The sequence below is a fragment of the Mirounga leonina genome, unplaced genomic scaffold, assembly GCF_011800145.1.
Source record: "Mirounga leonina isolate KUSES-001 unplaced genomic scaffold, KU_Mleo_1.0 Mir_168, whole genome shotgun sequence".
NCBI lineage: Eukaryota > Metazoa > Chordata > Mammalia > Carnivora > Phocidae > Mirounga > Mirounga leonina.
In genome coordinates, this window is record NW_023270426.1 from 11944007 (window position 1) to 11950006 (window position 6000).

Genomic DNA, 6000 nt, shown 5'->3' on the forward strand with positions numbered 1-6000 from the left:
CACATAAGAAGCCTTGCAGATTCCCCCTTAGCATTATAGAACACGTGCTCTGGAGGAAGCCAGGCACCAAGTAAGAAGTCTAAGGATACTGAGATGGCCATGTTGTACGGAAGCCCAGACTAGCCATGTGGTGGGCCATGGCGGGAGACGAAATGCTCAGCTAGTCCCCACCTGCTCCAGCCATCCCAGCCGAAGCACCAGACATGGGAGCGCACCTGTAGTTCAACTGAGTCTTCAGATGGTGCTCCAACCCTGGGCACCATCTGACAGCGACTGCATGAGACACCCCTAGTGAGGACCATCTAGCTGAGAACCCTGTCAGCCCACCGTACCATGAGCAGAAATAATAAATTACTGTTTTAGGCCACAAGCTTTGAGGTAGTTAGTTATGCAGCAATAGATAACTACAAAGTGCAGCCACCAAAGATAGCTCTAGATTCGCACATTTCCTTCCCGACGGACATTACGGATGTGTCAGGGTCCTTGGGCTTTCCCTCACACAAGCTCTCCAGTAAGCGTGCGTCTCTGCGATTAATGAACTTTCCTTTTGCCCTGTCCACTCTCCTGCACCCCGACAACCACCCAGTTGAAGTCAGGAAAGCTGAATCTTCATCCTCAGGGGATCGCTGTCATCTTGGCCAAGCCCCTACACCCTCTGAAGCTCAGGCCCTTCTCTGAAAAATGACTGTAGATTTTATTTTTCAATTTTGTTTAGTGTGTGGCAGGCAGCCCTCTCCCCCTCCCTGAAATAGAACCCAATACAGAACATAAATGCACAAGAGAGATGAAGTGGAAGTGGTCTAGCAGAGGCAGGAGAGGCCGTGTGTCTGAGTGGCGGGATGAGGGAGGCTGGCGTTGTAAGACCTACATTCAAACACCAGCTCCTTCTCTCTCTGGTTCAAAGCACCCCGACTCCCCCAGAACCTGGTGTGAAAACCGCGATACTGGATGGTCTCAGAGGCCTCCTTACATCACATGTGATCCGTGACATTAACCATGCAGAAAACACATCTACTTTAAAACTTCAGGATTGATTTTAATGTCTTACTTATGGGGCATGGTGTATTTTAATTTTTAAATAATACTGGACTGGGAGAGTTTTTTATTGCTTCTGCTTTCTCACAGAACCAGATTTTATGCTAATGTGTGCCAACTACCTATTCCTAGACCAGTAAACCCTTACCACCTTGTCCATTTCTCCAAACACGGGTGCTAAGCTTGGATGGTGCTTCATCCCTAGAGAGGAAGAGAGTACTTCAAATTTCCCCATCTGCAGTATAACCTGAGTTGGGAAATACTGGTTTACAACCATTCTATATAGTTTTTCTTTATATTATTTTCAAAAGCCTAAGGAGTAGCAGATTCCATGCCCTACTATAGATTCCCATTGCAATGTTTAATGGCTGTACTCATCAGGAATGCCCTTCATCTCAGTAAAGGTCCCCTTCACATAATGCTTCTCAACTTTCATTCTTAAAACTCTATTTAGAAGTCTGAAAATCAAATTCTTCAGTGTCACCGTATGGCTCGCTTCTGAACTCTGTGTTTTTCCATTTTCTCCTTTGAATATTGAACTTAAATTGAAAACAGGAATGGTCTGATGAGTGCTCATGAAATTCTTTGACTTAGGACACTGATACATTGAATATTATGCATAGTTAAATTATTACAGGTTATACCTTGATAAGAGCATCAACCACCTTCTTAAACATGTCATCACACAACAGGCACAAAATCCCAGGTATGTGATGACACTTGATATGTACCTACATTGGCTAATAAGTACATAGCCTGCCGTGTGTTATAAATTAGGTAATTACTGGACCCATACATTGCACCATTATCTTCACTCAAATCTCCAAGCTCATATTTGAACTCTGCCTCTGAGACTATGGACAGATGTACAGTGTATCTGATCAACGTGAAAAAGAAACCAATTTTGATCGATATTCCAAGCAGTTAGGTAGAAATCTCCTACCTCCTGAAAAGTGATGGATTAGGCATTTTCTACTGGACCTGGTTCGGTAACTGGAAAAAGTAACAGCCAGAACTCCTCCCCTAATGTTTGCCAATACTGCCTTTTAAATACTGCATTCCATTTTATTGTATAATAACCCTATGAATAATCAAATTAGGAAGCTGTTTGACAATGTCTTTTAAACACAGGCAAATGTTACTAAGTAAAATAATACAGTTTACTTGCTCCTTTCTTTTTTTTTTTTAATTTTATTTATTTGACAGAGAGGGAGAGCACAGGCAGGGGAGTGGCAGGCAGAGGGAGAGGTAGACTCCCCTCTGAGCAAGCAGCCCGATGTGGGATCAGATCCCGGGACCCTGGGATCATGACCTCAGCTGAAGGCCCATGCTTAACGGACTGAGCCACCCAGTTGCTCCTTACTTGCTCCTTTCTAATTCCTCCCCACTCTAGGAAAGGACTATGTGCTATTTTTTCCACCTGCCCCTACACCCATCCCCCTCCCCTCCTTTCTCACTTAAGACCACATTATTGTAAGTCTTCATCCCACACACTACAGAGTAAGTTGTAGGGTACTCACGTGCTCATTAATTGAGCTGTAAGCCCATGCTGAGGAAGTTTTGAGCACTTGCCCTTATTCATGCATCCAAAGGGGCCTGACTGAGGTTTCTCAAAAGGTTAAACATGTAACTACCATCTGACCAGCAATTCCACTCCTAGGTATTTACCGAAAAGAATTCAAAGCAGGGACTCAAACAGGTATTTGTACATCAATGTTCACAGCAGCATATTCACAAGAACCACAAGGCAGTAAACTCAGCCCAAGTGTTCATCATCAGGTGAACGGATCAACAAATGGGGAATATACATACACTGGAATATTATCCAGCCATAAAAAAGAATGAAGTACTGAGATATGCTACAGCTTGGATGGACCTTGAAAACATTATATATAGCGATTATGAGTCAAACACAGCAGGAAAAATATATGACTGCACTTACATGAAGTATCCAGAACAGACAAATTCATAGACACAGGAAGTAGAATAGAGGTTACCAGAGACAGGGAAGAGGGGAGGAGGGGGTATTGTTGAATGGGTATAGAGTTGATATTGGGTATGACAAGACGTTTTGGGTATAGACAGTGGTAATTGTTACACACACTGTGATTATATTTAAAGCCACTGAATTGTTCAGTGGCATTAACTGTATACTTAACAAAGGCTAAAATGATAAATATTATGTATATTTTACTGCAATCAAAAAAAATACTTGGGGGCAAAAACTGAGCTCTCCTTTGAGCTGTAGCAGACACGTGAGATTTAGGGAAAGAGTCACTACCCAGAAGTTAGGAGGATGATAACCTCACCTACATTTCAGGCCCACACCTATCCCCTAGTAGGAGGGGTAGCTAGAGAAGGGACCTGGAGGCTGAAGGTGTAATGTCCCCAGGAAAAGCCTAAGGACACCTAAGAGACAGCTTGCAACCTTCAGGTCACCCAGAGCCTTCCCCACCACACCCAGCCAGGCTTCCACAGGGGTCACTGGTCAGGAGCTCCCCCCCCAAAAAAATGGGGGGGCACCTGGGTGGCGCAGTCGGTTGACTTTCTGACTCTTGGTTTCCCCTCAGGTAGTGATCTCAGGATGGTGAGGTTCAGCCCTGCCTCCAGCTCCATGCCGAGCCAGGAGTCTGCTTGAGATTCTTTACCCCTTTCCCTCTGCCCCTCCCACTCCTGCCCTCCCTCTCTCTCTCTCTCCCCCCTCACCAAAATAAAGAAATAAATCCTTTTTTCAACTAACATCTTCTTTAATTTAAAATCAATTAATTAACCTATAGTGTATTATTAGTTTCAGAGGTAGTTTAGTAATTCATCAGTTGCATATAACACCCAGTCCTCATTACATCAAGTGCCCTCCCTGATGCCCATCCCCCAGTTACCCCATCCCCCCACCCACCTCCCCTCCAGCAACCCTCAATCTGTTTTCTACAGTTAAGAGTCTCTTACGGTTTGTCTCCCTCTCTGATTTTGTCTTATTTTATTTTTCCTTCCCTTCCCCTATGTTCATGTTTTGTTTCTTAAATTCCACATATGAGTGAAATCCTATGATATTTGTCCTTCTCTGACTGACTTATTTCGCTTAGCATAATACCCTCTTGTTCCATCCATGTCATTGCAAATGGCAAGATTTCATTCTTTTTGATGGCTGAGTAATATTCCCTTGTTTATATGTATACACCCCCTCTTCTTTATCCATTCATCTGTAGATGGACATTTGGGCTCTTTCCATATTTGGCTATTGTGGCCATTGCTGCTACATACATTGGGGTGCATTTGTGTCAATAAATAAATCTTTTTAAAAAAATAGGGGGTAGGGAGAGAGAGAGAGAGAGAGCACGCACAACCTACCAGGCCAACTCTCATGGAATCTACATAAACATTTTTCTTCTACTTTTATTTTTCAAGTGTCAAGAGAATCCATTTTGGAGCAGGCAGGCTACAAAAAGATGTTTTTGTTCTCTCAGCCTAATCACACAGCTACTAAATGCAGAGGGAAAAAGAAAGCTTTGGACGGGAACTGATCCCCAAAATGTACGCAATCATCTGAAAGGGTTGGTGTTTTCTTTTACACACACCATACATACACACATATACATACACACACGTAAACACTAGGATTCTGTAGTCTTTGTACTTATTCTGAAACCTAAAATCAATTTTAAAAGAAAAACGAAGGACGTGCCGTCCCGGCCAGAGCAGAGTTAGTGATTTTTTTCCCCCAGCCACGTCACGAGCTACTGTCGCCACTTGTCATTGTTTTAAAGTAAATGCGGGCTTCCAACAAGTAGGTTTTACACTACTCTTCTTCTCAACTGCTCCGTAGAGAAGTAGAAAACCACCAACACATACTTTACTTGGTATCCTAAGGGCACGCGTCGAATGATACCTGGAACGTGGTGGTTCTCAAAAATCTGTGAGATAAATGATGTCTGAAATGCAAAACTTCAGGGCGCCTGGGTGGCTCAGTTGGTTAAGCGACTGCCTTCGGCTCAGGTCATGATCCTGGAGTCCCGGGATCGAGTCCCGCATCGGGCTCCCTGCTCGGCGGGGAGCCTGCTTCTCCCTCTGACCCTCCTCCCTCTCGTGCTCTCTGTCTCTTGTTCCTTCTCTCTCAAATAAATAAAATCTTAAAAAAAAATAAGAAGTATGGGGCGCCTGGGTGGCTCAGTTGGTTGAGCGACTGCCTTCGGCTCAGGTCATGATCCTGGAGTCCCGGGATCGAGTCCCGCATCGGGCTCCCTGCTCAGCAGGGAGTCTGCCTCTCTCTGACCCTCCCCCCTCTCATGCTCTATCTCAGTCTTTCTCTCAAATAAATAAATAAAATCTTTAAAAAAAAGAAAAAAGAAAAAAAGAAAAATGTCCGTTCAGGGGCGCCTGGGTGGCTCAGTCGGTTGAGCGACTGCCTTCGGCTCAGGTCATGATCCTGGAGTCCCAGGATCGAGCCCCGCATCGGGCTCCCTGCTCGGCAGGGAGTCTGCTTCTCCCTCTGCCCCTCCCCCCTCTCATGCTCTCTCTCATTCTCTCTCTCTCAAATAAATAAATAAAAAATCTTAAAAAAAAAAAAAAAAAAAACTAAAATGTATTCCAGGCTTGAGAAGAATAAATAGGGGTGCCTGGGTGGCTCAGTCGTTAAGCGTCTGCCTCCGGCTCAGGTCATGATCCCAGGGTCCCGGGATCGAGTCCCGCATCGGGCTCCCTGCTCGGCGGGGAGTCTGCTTCTCCTTCTGACCCTCCCCCCTCTCATGTGCTCTCTCTCTCTCATTCTCTCTGTCTCAAATAAATAAATAAAATCTTTGAAAAAAAAAAAAAGAAATTGTTTTAGGGGCGCCTGGGTGGCTCAGTCGGTTAAGCGTCTGCCTCCGGCTCAGGTCATGATCCCAGGGTCCCAGGATCGAGTCCCGCATCGGGCTCCCTGCTCGGCGGGGAGCCTGCTTCTCCCTCTGACCCTCCCCCCTCTCATGTGCT

The 6000-nt window shown here is 45.0% G+C and overlaps 1 long non-coding RNA gene across 3 annotated transcripts in view; it reads right to left on the bottom strand.

Moving 5' to 3' along the window:
* Positions 1-6000, bottom strand: part of LOC118016583 — a 452221-nt gene that overhangs the window by 445136 nt on the left and 1085 nt on the right. The window lies entirely within an intron of this gene.